General features: G+C 40.4%; 1 protein-coding gene across 3 annotated transcripts in view; it reads right to left on the bottom strand.

Annotated features, from left to right (window-relative positions):
• Window positions 1-13,647, bottom strand: part of FBXL7 (F-box and leucine rich repeat protein 7) — a 408,940-nt gene that overhangs the window by 344,257 nt on the left and 51,036 nt on the right. The gene's annotated exons all lie outside the window — the stretch shown is intronic.

Genomic DNA, 13,647 nt, shown 5'->3' with positions numbered 1-13,647 from the left:
TCCACTTAATTCTGATGTGAACCCAAAACTCTTTAAACAATAATGTCTTTAAAAAAAAAAAAAGGAAACCAGGAAAAAAAAAGAAAAATCTTAAAAAGTGACGTGATGAGCTGCTGGTACCTGGTATCCTCAGGATGCTATATATATAGGTTTTAAATTGTTGAGAGTGTGACAATACGGTATGAAGAGGATCAGCAGTAAATGCACATCATTTGGATAAAAATGATGGTTCTCTCCTACTGTATTGCACAGGGAACTATATGCAATCTCTTGTCATAGAACATAATGGGAGATAATAGGAGAAAAAGAATGTATATATATGTATGACTGAGCCACTTTGCCAAACAGCAGAAATTGACACAACATTATAAAACAACACTTTAATAAAAAATGATTTTAAAAAATGACTCCTCTCAGCTCCACCACTGCAAGAAGCCTATGTGACTCCATGTCTAATGTGTTCACATTTAGAAAGCCTTCCTGAGTGTCTGCTCTAAGTCCCACTTAATCACACCTAGGTCAGTACTGTGCTCACAGTGGGTACTCAAGTTCACCAGATGGAATTAAATGCTTTAGAGGCATCCTTGGGGGAAATTACTCAACTATTGTTTGGTATTGCTAAGTCAGTCTGCCTAAATAAAACAAGAGAAGCCAGGCCTTCTTTGCCAAATGCACTTATAACTGAAATGCTAGTTGTTCATTTTAACTACTTTTGCTCAAATTTTAAAAGAAGATACTAGAGCACAGGTTCTGGGAAACCTGCTCTATTTGAGCATTATTCCTATCCAAATTCTCTTTACCTAGTAGTGAACTTGGACCCCACACACTTCTCTCACTAAAACATTGAATTGTCTACATCCCGAAGCATTTGACATCATCTTTAGTCCATTTTCAACACAGGACACAGAAGGAATGTGAATTTTCCAGGATAGATTCTTGAAAATGTCTTCTTATCCTGTCCTCTGTGTTTTTCTCTTCCTACCCTTTAAAAACAACATCTTTTTTGATCTGAGTGATGGTCAATTTTATGTCAGTTTGACCAAATCACACAGTCCAGATATTTGGTCAAATACGGTTCTTAATGTGTCTGTAACAGTGTGCTAGATGAGGTTAACATTTGAAGCGGCAGACTGAGAAAAGCAGATTGCCCTCTAGAATACGGGTGGGCCTCGTCTAATAAGGTGAAGGTAAGAAGAGACCAAAAAGACTGACTTTCCAGCAAATAAGAGGAAACTAAGGCTGACTTTCCAGCAAGTAAAAGGAAGCTTCTCTTTTCTGACTGCCTTAAGCTGGGACTTCCGGTTTTTTCCTGACTTTGGACTTGAACTGTAAACACTGGCTCTTGCTGGGTCTTGAACCTGTGGGTATTCACTGGAACTAGACAACTGGGTCTCCTGGTCTTCAGGCCTTCAGGCTCAGGCAGGAACTATATCACCTGACCTCCCAGGTCTCCAGGTTACCAACTGTAGATCTTGGAACCTGTCAGTCTCCACTAACTGTGTAAGCCAATTCCAATGTGTGTGAGTGTGTGGATATAAACACACACACCCACACATACACACATATATACACATGACAACATGACATGCAGGGTCTCTAACAAAGATCCTATTTCCTCCTTTTCTCCTTTTACAAATACAACCGAACTGTTTTGCTGAATGAAGATGAGGGTTTCCTTTCGTTTGCATATTGCCATTCCTCAGCTTCACATCTTTACTGTAAAAACATGGGATCATGTTAGAAACCATCTAAGTTTCAATAGACATTTTCTCCATGGAAACTTGACAAACTTTTCTCAAGCACAAGCTAATCAGATTTTTATGGCATGGAAAAATCATATCAGAAAGACAGCAAAGTGCTGCCAACTGCATTCACTTTAATGGGAAAGATTATATACCTTTTTTTCTCTCTAAAATAGGAAAATGTACTATTTTTATTACTGTTACTTTAATAGCGACATATGAGAAACAACCATAAATGCTTAGTTTTATTTACTTTTCCAAAGTTGTATGTTTATGTCAAAAAGAAGCCACACACGAATACAATGTTACTTTTTCTTATGTGTTGAAAATGTTTACTTTTTTATAAAAACTACATAACAGTTACCAGGAGTTTTAGTATCAGTGCATCACTACAACAGAAGTCAAAGAGCAAAACGTATAACATTTGAGTGTATTTTAGGCATATGGTGACTAATATACTTTTCCTTTACTGAACTGCAATTCAGGTTTCCTTTCTGCCTTTTTTCATTTCTTGCTCTAGTCGATATCAAGAGTGTGTCTCTTTATTATTTATTTCCTCAAAAAATCTCTGGCATTTACTTTCCTCATCTTCTTTAAGAAAACCTAGAGTTTTCACAAAATATGTCACATGTGCACACACACACACACAGATATTATTGACATCATAACTGTCCTACCCACTGGACTGAACTTAAAAATTATTATTGAAAGCTAGAGCCAAAATTTAAGAATGAGCACTTATACTAAAACAGAAGGAAAAAACCAAACTGTTCTATTGTTTTGCATTAATATGACAAAAATGCACTTTATGACTTACATTATGATGAAGGAGAGAGAGGACATAGGAATTTTATAAGGTATATGGCAAGACTCCTTTGATAGGAAGACTATTTTATCCCAACTTTTCATAAAGAAAAGTTAGCTGGTAACTAAATGGTCCACTTAGGGAGTTCCCATCATGGCTCAGCAGAAACGAATCTTAACTAGTATCCATGAGGATGAGGGTTCGATCCCTGGCCTCACTAAGTCAGTCGGGAATACAGCTTTGCTGTGAGCTACGGTGTACGTCAAAGACGCAGCTCGGATCCCGAGTTGCTGTGGCTGTGGTGTAGGCTGGCAGCTATAGCTCTGATTTGACCCCTAGCCTGGGAACTTCCACAAGCCATGGGTGTAGCCCTAAAAAACAAACAAACAAAAAACAAAAATGGTTCACTGTATACCAAAATGAATGAGGATCTATCAAAAAAAAAAAAAAAAACAACTCCCAATTCATCTGTTAAATGTTCTAATCAGGATGAATAGCTTCCAATGATTACATCTCAAAACAGCTTCATAAGAAATGATTTTTTTTATTTTAAATGCTGAGAGTAGATATTTTAATACATGATTGAGACACTCTTACACTGAGTGACTAGATATAACCACCCATTTTTATTTTAAATATTTAGAGAAACAAGGCACACTCTGGGGCTTGACATATTTCAAGTGTATTGCAGTCTAGAACCTCGTTTTATGAGGCATCAAGGGTTTCCAAGCCCCCAAAATTCCCCAAGTACCTTAGATTCATTTTCCACAAGCAAGCAAGGATCAGTTTTTTTTTTTTTTTTTTTTTTTTTTTTTTTTTTTTTTGTCTTTTTGCTATTTCTTGGGCCGCTCCTGCGGCATATGGAGGTTCCCAGGCTAGGGGTCCAATCAGAGCTGTAGCCACCAGCCTACACCAGAGCCACAGCAACTCGGGATCCGAGCCGCGTCTGCAACCTACACCACAGCTCACGGCAACGCCGGATCGTTAACCCACTGAGCAAGGGCAGGGACCGAACCCGCAACCTCATGGTTCCTAGTCGGATTTGTTAACCACTGCGCCACGACGGGAACTCCAAGGATCAGTTTTAAAGTGTAACATCCTGCTTGCCAAAACATCAGCAGGACAGGAATGTTCAAAGGGGCAAGTTCAAGGAGAGACGTGTGATTCTGCACAGGAAGCTGGAGCGCACTCCTCAGGCTTCAGAAGCCAGGAGCACAGAGAGCAGGGGAGGGAAGTGTCCTATAAAGAGAACTTGGCTTCTTTGAAGGTTGTTGCAAACCGGGGAGTGAGAAATACTTGCAATAAACAGCTAGACTCTACTTGCAGTGCTCCTTTATTGCTAAAGAGGTTTTAGCAAATCCAGCTATCACAGCCAACATGAACTCGGCAAAGGTCAGAAGGCATTCCCTGAGAAGAGTTAGCAAAGGGAAAGCCCAGGTCCAGTGCCTAGACAGCAGAGCATAATTAATATGATGAAGAAGATCTGGAAGGTTCTTGTTTCTACAACAAAGTTCTACTTGGTCAAGCAAGTATCAGTCTGTGAACTGAAGTTTGGCACTTGCCATCAACCTCTGCGTGGAGTAGAACATGAGCCATTGCAGCTACAAACCCACAGCACCCCCAGAGTGGAGCTCACTGTGGAGACCAGGAGTGAGGCACGCTGTGCTCTGGGAAAAGTGAAGAACAGGGCTTCAGATAGTCAGATGTTTTTAGATTTTATGTGCCCAATTCTTGCATCTCCTCATATCTGGAAAAATACTAAAATCCTTTATGGTGATGTCTGCTCCTTGTGACTGGTAGTAACCTTCAAGGCATCAGCAACAAACTTTTGTGAAATTGTGTGCGACATACACCTCCCCCTCACTTTATCATATCCTCATATTCCCCCTTTACCTCTTTGGGTGGTATTTCAGAGCCGTCTGTAGTTAAGAATAAAAGAATGCCACAGTCATCTGTAAATGCAATCACATTGGTGAGAGCCAATGTGTCCTGCAGGCTGTGAAAACTCAGGGTACTGGCCTTAATAGCGGAGGTGCATATCAAAGGAAAGATTTCAGTGAGCCCAGGCCTCTTTAGTTCCTGCTCCCCGTCCTTTCTTGCAAAGACTCCTATATATCCCAGCTCCTCCCTCACTGCCTCAGAGCAGTTTCTTGCGGCTACCTGAGATGCTGTCTCCTGGGCTTAAGTCCTAATTTCACCTCAAATAAAATTTAACTCTCAACTTTCAGGTTGTGGATTTTTTTTTTTTTTAGCCAACTGTGTGAGGTTACAAAAATGCAGAGACAAAGCATTATCAATGAAAAGCCATTTAACAATTTTAGAAAAGTCAACAATCCTAGGAAGATATATGCAGGAGGTATCTCTGTACTTCTGCAACTGAAGACACAAAGCAGTATGTATTCACAATGGCCTCAAAATAAAACAACCTAATGCCAACAGCAGGAGAACTGGTAAATGAGTTGTGCTCTATTCCCTAACCATCCTTTTTAATGTTGAAAATCATCCCTGGAGTTCTCACTGTGGCACAATGGATTAATGATCCAGCTTGTCGCTGTCGAGGTGCCAGTTCAATACCTGGCCTGGTGCAGGGGGTTAAGTATCCAGCATTGCTACAGCAGTGGCATAGGTAGTAACTCTGCCTCAGATTCAATTCCTGGCCCAGGGATTTCCATATGCCCTGGGTGTGTCTGAAAAAAAAGAAAAAAAATCATTCCTGCATCTCAGGCTCTCTAACCTCTGTCAAGCTTCCCTTTTCTGCATATCAATTATTAAACCTACTATGTGACTATTGTAACATTCCATTCTGTTTAGCATCTGTGTCCCCACCTGGACATGAGGACCAAGAATTTTGATATTATTTTATTTACTGCTATGTTTGTCCATGGAGCTTAGAACAGTGTCTGGCACATGAAAAGAATTAAATAAATATATGTGGAAGAACGGGAGAGAGGGAGGCAAGGAGACGGCAAGAGATTGCTAAAAACAGTCAGTGAAAATCAAAGAACTATAGCTACCACTTCAACATGAGCAGTTCTCATGACTACAGTGCTGATTGCAAAAAACAAGATATAAAAGATTCTATTTATGATTCTATTTACATTAGATTCCAAACATGCAAAATTACTATTTTGATAGGTACATGGGTAGAAAAACTCTAAAGAGAATAACAAAGGTGTGATGAACACAAAATCAGGCAGTGGAAGATCTGAAGGGGCAGATGGAATTGCAAAAGCCACAGAAAGGGCTAGGATGTGCTGGTAACATTCTGTTCCCTACGCTGGGCTGTGGGTTTGTATTTTATTACTATGCCCCATATTTCATATGAGTAGTAAACTTGCTTATGAATTCATAACTAATTTTTTAAAAAGCCCAATCACTTAAGGAGCCTGGCATCTGGGGAAAAAGTCAAACCTGACAAGAGATGAATCAGCACGAAGGGATGAGGTCCTGGATGCAGGAGCAGGCATGGGCCATGGGGCACCCAGGTGGCTGGTCAGACTGGAACCAGCTGCAGTTTTAAGTGCTTCCTTTGAGAGAGGCTAAGGGAACTGGTCTCTGATGGTCACTTGATTTATATATTTTCATAACTATAGTTCATTGGCTACTGTCAAGTTTTCAGGATAAGCATTTTTAACAATTGTTAATAATATTTTAAAGAAGCAATCTCATCCAGCCTAAGCAAAACTTGGAAAACTGCAGCAAGAATTGGAGAAAGTGTTTTAGTAAATATTATCAAAGTCACTTGGGTAGGTGCTATTAAGAATCCACTGTCTGGAGTTCCTGCCGTGGCTTAGTGGGTTAAGAGGTGCAGAGATGTAGGTTCGATCCCCGGCCCTGCACAGTGGGTTAAAGGATCCGGCATTGCGGTGTAGGTTGCAGTAGTGCCTTGGGTCACAGCTGTGGCTTGGATTCACTCCCTGGCCCAGAGACGTCCATAAATTGCAGGTGCAGCCATACAGTTTAAAAAAAAGAAAAAAAAAAAGAATCCACTGTCTATAATGGCATGGACTAATTTGTTCTACCATATCATATAATCATCCATCATTATCCATTCAGAAACAATCACTGAGTAGCAGCAAAGTCCAAGATATTTAGGTACATAGGAGGGTATAAACATCTGAAAAATGTCCTCAGAGAGCTTATACGCTACTGTTAAGGCATGAACATAACAAACACACATACCATAGATGTGCATACCATGGTCACCCTTGAACAACAAAAGTGACTGTGCCTTTCGGGGCTGGGTTCTGCATGAAATGTCAACAGGGGATGAGCAGTTTGTCCTCATGCAAGAAAAAAAAACAGTGTTCAATGCTGAATGCTGCCTTGCCTTGCCTTAGTTAGGATCAGTTTTAACTCTTAACATCAATGTAAATAGTTATCATTTGCATCTCCAGGAGTTTTACTGCCAAAGCCATTACATATATGCTATAAATCTTCCAAACCTTTGCCCTAATTCCACTAATGTCTCTCTCTCCTTTCTCTTTTTTTTTTTTTTTTTTTTTTGGTTTTTGTTTTTTGTTTGTTTGATAGATATTCTGCTTCATCAAATACAAGGTACATTTTGACTAGTTAGAAACTTGGCAAAATAACTTTTTCTGTCCCTTGTTCAGGGGATATGTGGGTGGCAGGGGGGAGGGGGGAGATTTCTGGATCACTTTTAGTGAATATTACCTAGGGCAAATCACTTAAGTTCTCAGATGCCATTCTTTCATTTACAAATTAAGGAAGTTTGATTATACAGCCTTTTATGAAACACACACAGGCACACACATCCACTCCTATATACGCATATAGCTGTGAGTTGCTACCACACTGCTATCTTCCATTGTCAGCTTCATGACTCAGTAGAGTCTTCAAATGGTTAAGTTATCTGTACCTGGCCATGGCCCTCCCACAATCTCACCTTAAGATTTTTTTTTTTTTCCATTTTTTTTTTGTTTTTGCTTTTTTTTAGGGCTGCACCTGAGGCATATGGAAATTCTCAGACCAGGGGTCAAATTGGACCTGCAGCTGCCAGCCTGTGCCACAACCACAGCAAGACCAGATCCAAGCTGCATCTGCCACCTACACCACACCTCAGGGGAATGCCAGATCCTTAACCTACTGAGTGAGGCCAGGGATTGAACCCATATCCTCTTGGATACTAGTTGGATTCCTAACCTGCTGAGGTACAATGGGAACTCCCCAACCTCACCTTAGATTAAACTTAATGGCAATAGGTTAAAGGGTTTCCAGTTGTTTCAGACACGTCACCTCTCAACATCTCATATCTTCCTAATATGTCCTTAATTTCTGCTCTTTATGTTATCTGCACATGAACAATCCTTCCCAAAACACAATCTGCTTCCTACTTAGTGTCCAAACAACCAAACATACGACTATTCAGACCATGACTGCTAATAACAATGGCTCACATCCACTGAGGCCTTACTACCTGCTGGGCACTTTCCTGAGCGCTCCATCTGTCCTAATTCATTTAATTCTTATAATAACCCCCGGGGAGTGATGTTACCTGTGGAGATGACATGGCTCCTGCATGGAGGACCCAGGATTTGTAACTGGACAGTCCAGCTCCAGGTACGTGTTCCTACTCTGCCCTTATAAATGCTAGAACTGTGGACAATTTCCCACGCGCAAATACACACGCGGGCAGACGCGCTGCCGCGGCGCGCACACACACAATTTGATTTATGTCTGAGACACTAAAGAATAGAAGACCAACCTCAGTATAAGAGGAGAAAGTAATTCTCTATAAAATGAATCTAACTTGGAGACTCATTCAATGTGGGTTTAATTCCAAATACCCAAAGGGCCGCCCATGTGGCCTCACCTACCTGAAGGTGCCGCAGCTTGGCCCTTGACCGGCAGCGGCTCCAGTTTATTTAGGAGCCTTGGGTTTATTTTCGGAATCCAGATGCAGGGAACAGGCTATTTTCATATTTTCAGTCCCTTGGGCATAGCAAGCTGGGTACTTAGAAACCACATATGCCAGTTAGAGTCAAACTCAGCCTGGCACCTGTGTGATTCCCTTGGCTGCCTCCCCTTGGCCTGGCAGCAAGAACTAACAGGAGCAGCAGCCAGAATCCCTGCTCTGAGTTCTGAAGGAAGTGAAGATTTAACCTCTTGGAAAGCCAAGGAAAAACCAGCCCAACCTCCTCGTGATCCTGAAGGAAGCAGCTGAGGCCCGGCAACCTGCCATTGATGCTGTTAATAAGACCTTGCTGGGCAAAAGATTCCACTGCGGGGTTTTGTTGGGTATTTTTTTTTTTCCCCACTCTTTAAAAATTTTAGTTAAAAACTTGCCATTTTAAACGTTTTAAGCATGCAGTCTAGTGGCATTAATTACCCACACTATCTTGTGCAACTGTCACCACTCTCTATTTCCTAAATCGGTCATCACCCCAAACAGAAGCTCTGTCCCTATAAAGCAAAAACTGCCATCACCTCTTCATCCAGCCTCTGGTCACTTCTAATCTACTTTCTGTCTCTACAAAGTTCCTGTCTCCAGAGATTTCATAAAATGGAATCAGACAATATTTGTCCTTTTGGTTCACATTATTTTAAGTTTTGATGTTCACTTTTTCCAACCACAAACTACAAGCACTAGACACTGGATGGCAGGAAAGTGGGGGGAGCTGGGGTTCTCAGCACTCTCCCACTTCTTGTCTCCAAAAAGCCACCTCATTCCCCAGACCCCCAGGATTTCCAGGACCAAACAGTAACAGCAGCTCTTACTTAAGAAGCCTTGTCCTATAAGATATCAGCTCAAAACGACCTACAACTCACTTTAGATACAATTGTGCATAACTCTGAATTGAACTGTATTATATGTTCTGTGATACGTTTCAGAGACTCTCTTTTTTTTTTTGTCTTTTATCTTCTTAGAGCCGCACTCTCAGCATATGGGGATGGAGGTTCCCAGGCTAGGGGTCTAATCGGAGCTGTAGCCTCTGGCCTACACCACAGCCACAGCAATGCGGGATCCGAGTCGTGTCTGAAACCTACACACAGCTCACAGTAACACAGGATCCTTAACCCACTGAGCAAGGCCAGGGATCAAACCCGCAACCTCATGGTTCCTAGATTATTCGTTAACCACTGAGAGACAAAGGGAACTCCTTCTGAGACTCTTAATTAAACTTCTATTAATTATAATGTTATGGTCTTGTTTCTGTATTTAACATGTTTTTAAGGCTTAGGAACCACACCAATAAAGCCTAATAAATAAAAAGTCCCTGTGCATGAATGACAGAATTTTTTTCTTTTAGGAAGATTTAAGAATCTGATTTCTTTAGTGACTTCTGATTTTGATTACTGGTTCTTTCTTTAAAACACCACTTCAGAGTTAGTTAGAGTTGAGTTCCACACAACTAGAACTTCAAACAAAAAGAAATACTGGCTGTTCCGTAATATCAACAAGATCCGGAAAATTCTACCACTAGGCTAATGTATATATCTTACTTCCTTTCTGACTTGCCATAGTGAGACATATTCAATATTCTTAGCGTATAACTTATCAGGGATTTTTTTTTTCATTTGCAAGCACAAGATTTTGAGTATCACATATTTTCATCAAAGTACATAATTGCTCTTGTTCTCATTTTTCTCATTCAACAAAAGGGGGATAAAAACAGTACTTACCCCTCAGTGGGCTATGATGAAGTTTAATAAGAAGCATTTACATGCATTTGAGACACGTGGCAGATATGGAGCAGTCACCATTGGTCAATATGACTGTCAAAGACTAGAGCACAAATTTTATGAGGATTTCAAAGTTCACAGATGAATTTGACAGAGATCTGTTTTAAGTTAGGGGAACACATAGGAAGCAGGATGCAAAGAACGCAGAGTTTGCATTTCAACCCCATCATCTTTGGAATGGAAGATGCTTTGGAAGATGTCTGCCCACCTCCCACATGTCACATCTTCCAACCTATTCTCAGGACAGGAATCAGGTGACCCACCCACAGAAGAGGGGCTATGGAGTGGATCTGGGATGGACACTGAATAGGAAGAAATAATTCAGAGGCAAGTCCCAGCCAGTTTGATCTCTCTTCCAGGAACTTGATTGGAACATGACAACTTGCCCATGTTTCCTCCATGAGTCAGTTGTTCGGCGGCCCCAGATCTTGAATGTAGATGATGATGGGAGCTGTATGGCCCTTTCAACTGAGCAGAACGGTGAAGATGAAAGAGAGAAGAAAGGATGAGAACACCACATGCTGAGGGAAAGAAAAATCCTATGAAGAGGAGCAGAGGGAAAGGACAGACGGACTGACAACGAGACCCTGCATCACCCTTTCAGCTTCCCAGGGATTTCCTGGGTCAAATCCCACACTTGCATCCCTCATAATTACCCTCTGTCCTTTTTTATCTTTTTTTGGCTAATTTGTGGGGAATCGAGGTAAACACAACTAAACAATCCAAGTCTAAGAATCCCGAGTACATTTTGTTTTATTTTTTATAATGATTTTTATTTTTTTCTTTATAGCTGGTTTAGAGTGTTCTGTCAGTTTTCTACTGTGCACCAGGATGACCCAATCACACATACATGTATACATTCTTTTTTGTCACATTATCATGCTCCATCACAAGTGACTACATATAGTTCCCAGCGCCATCTGAGTACATTTTCAATTAGCCTCTGTAAGCCTTGATTTCCTTATCCGTAAAATGGAAATGCATTTGTTCAATAAATATTTATCCACTGTCTACTATTTGCCAAGCACTAGCTAAGTCATGGAAAAACAAGGGTTAGACATTCCAGAAATAGTCCTCTGTGGACTTTGTGGTAGAGGAGAAGACATGAGCTTTAGAGGATAAATCAACCATAAGAAGAAGCATGAAATTACAACTGGAGTAAGTGCTACAACTGTAGAAATACATGATATAAAAAAACAGATTCGAAAGGGGCTGACTGAAGAGAAAGTTTGAGAGGGAATCTAAGCAGAGATTAATGAGACAAAGAAGGAAGAGAAGAGCATTCTAGACAAAAGAAGCATCACTGCTAAGGTTGTTTTTGAGAGAAGGAGCATGAGAAATGTGATGGTTGAAAAGAAAAGTGGTGAGTTCCACTGTGGTACAGTGGATTAAGGATCTGGCATTGTCACTACAGTGGATCAGGTTACTATTGTATATTACTATTGCATAGGTTCGATCTTCAGCTCTGGAATTTCTATATGCTGCAGGCAGGGCCAAAAAAAAAAAAAAAAAAAAAGACAAGTGGGCAGGGGCATTGTAGAAAGAAGAAGGGAAACTAAGATATGAGATGAAGCTGGACAAGGACTCTGGGGTCAAAATACCAAGGGCCAGGACAAGTACTTCAATCTTATATTCTAAGATACTTATTCTAAGATCAATGATTAGTTTTAAATAAGGAGATATTAAGTCCACACCATGGAGGATATATTGGAGGAGGCAGGAGTGGATGTGCGTGGACCAGCTAAGAGGCTGCTTTAAAAGTCCAGGGCAGAGAATCAGAGACAGGGGCAAAAGTCATGAGTTTGACTAAGGATGTACTGAGTCAAGGACTCTTTGAAATAGTCAAGATGAGACTGACATTTCATCTCAGAAGGCTATTGCGCCTTTGAGTGTAGGACCTGGTGGGAAGATGTAGACTAGGGGTTAATATTTGTGAGATAGATATTTGTGGATAGCTATGAGAATGATCTCTAGTCTTACTGGAAGATCTGGACACAAGTGAGTCTGCCAAAGGAGAGATGATGGTGTGAGGAGAGGAGAAGTGGAGGGTGGCCAGTGGGTAGTGATGAGCGTAGAAGGGGATCATTCCCAGGGGAGGCAGAGGCAAGACCAGGAGACTGATGTGTCATGAGCCGAGGATGAAGGTGTTTCCACGAGGACAGGAGTAAGTGGTCAAAAGTGTTCATCAGGTGACAGGACACATAATGGAATTAAACCAAATAATAGACAAACCCTCCAGGACAACATATATAGGGCATAATTTAGAAAATAAAAAGGCAATTATGAGAAAAAGAATGTGTGTGTATTTTACAGGGTCACTTTCCTGTACAGCAGAAATTGGCACGATCCTGTAAATCAACAACATTTTAATTCAAAATAAATAATTTTTTAAATGAAAAAATAAAATTTCAACCAGAAAAAAAGGCAATTACTATCAAAAATAGCTCCCAAATTTTCTGAGCATCAAAATAGAAAATCCACATCAGAACACCTGACAAGTGCAAGACTTTTGACAAATGTAAGAAGCAACTCCTGCCCCCTTTTGAAAATCAGATCAGTTATTTTATGTTGGTAAATTCTTCCAAGATTAAGAGATACTATGAGATAGGCATGATGACATGTAAATGAGATGAACACTAAAGAAACAGGAAGACATAAGATTTTAGAAAAGAAACCTGGACATACACTGGACATGTAAGCCAAGAGTGAAACTGATTTTCTTTTATTATTATTATTATTATTATTATTATTATTATTATCAAGTGTACACCATGGTGACCCAGTTACACGTACATGTATATATTCTTTTCTCTCACATTAAGTGTTCCATCATAAGGACTAGATAGAGTTTCCAGTGCCACACAGCAGGATCTCATTGCTAATCCATCCAGAAGGCTACATTCTGCATCTATTTACCCCAAGCTCCCAGTTCCTCCCACTCCTTCCCCTTCCCCCTTGGCAACCACAAGTCTATTCTCCAAGTCCATGATTTTCTTTTCTATGGAACGGTTCCTTTGTGCCATATATTAGATTCCAGATATAAGTGATATCATATTGTATTTGTCTTTCTCTTCCTGACTTATTTCACTCGAGTTGAGAGTCTCTAGTTGCACCCATGTTGCTGCAAATGGCATTATTTTGTTCTTTCTCATGGCCGAGTAGTATTCCATTGTGTATACATACACCACATCTTCCTGATTTTAATTCAAAATAAATAATTTTTTAAATAAAAAAATAAAATTTCAGTCAGAAAAAAAGGCAATTACTATCTATCAGTGGACATTTGGGTTGTTTCCACGTCCTGGCTATTGTGAATAGAGCTGCAATGAACATGCAGGTGCATGTGTCTTTTTTAAGGAAAGTTTTGTACGGATATATGCCCAAGAGTGGGATTGC

Source organism: Sus scrofa, chromosome 16, assembly GCF_054392235.1.
Source record: "Sus scrofa isolate SSC_HxYL_T2T_F1_AM1 chromosome 16, Sscrofa_HxYL_maternal_Yorkshire_Landrace_v2.0, whole genome shotgun sequence".
Lineage (NCBI taxonomy): Eukaryota > Metazoa > Chordata > Mammalia > Artiodactyla > Suidae > Sus > Sus scrofa.
Note: the sequence above shows the minus strand (reverse complement) of the source record. Positions and strands in the feature narration are given on the sequence as shown.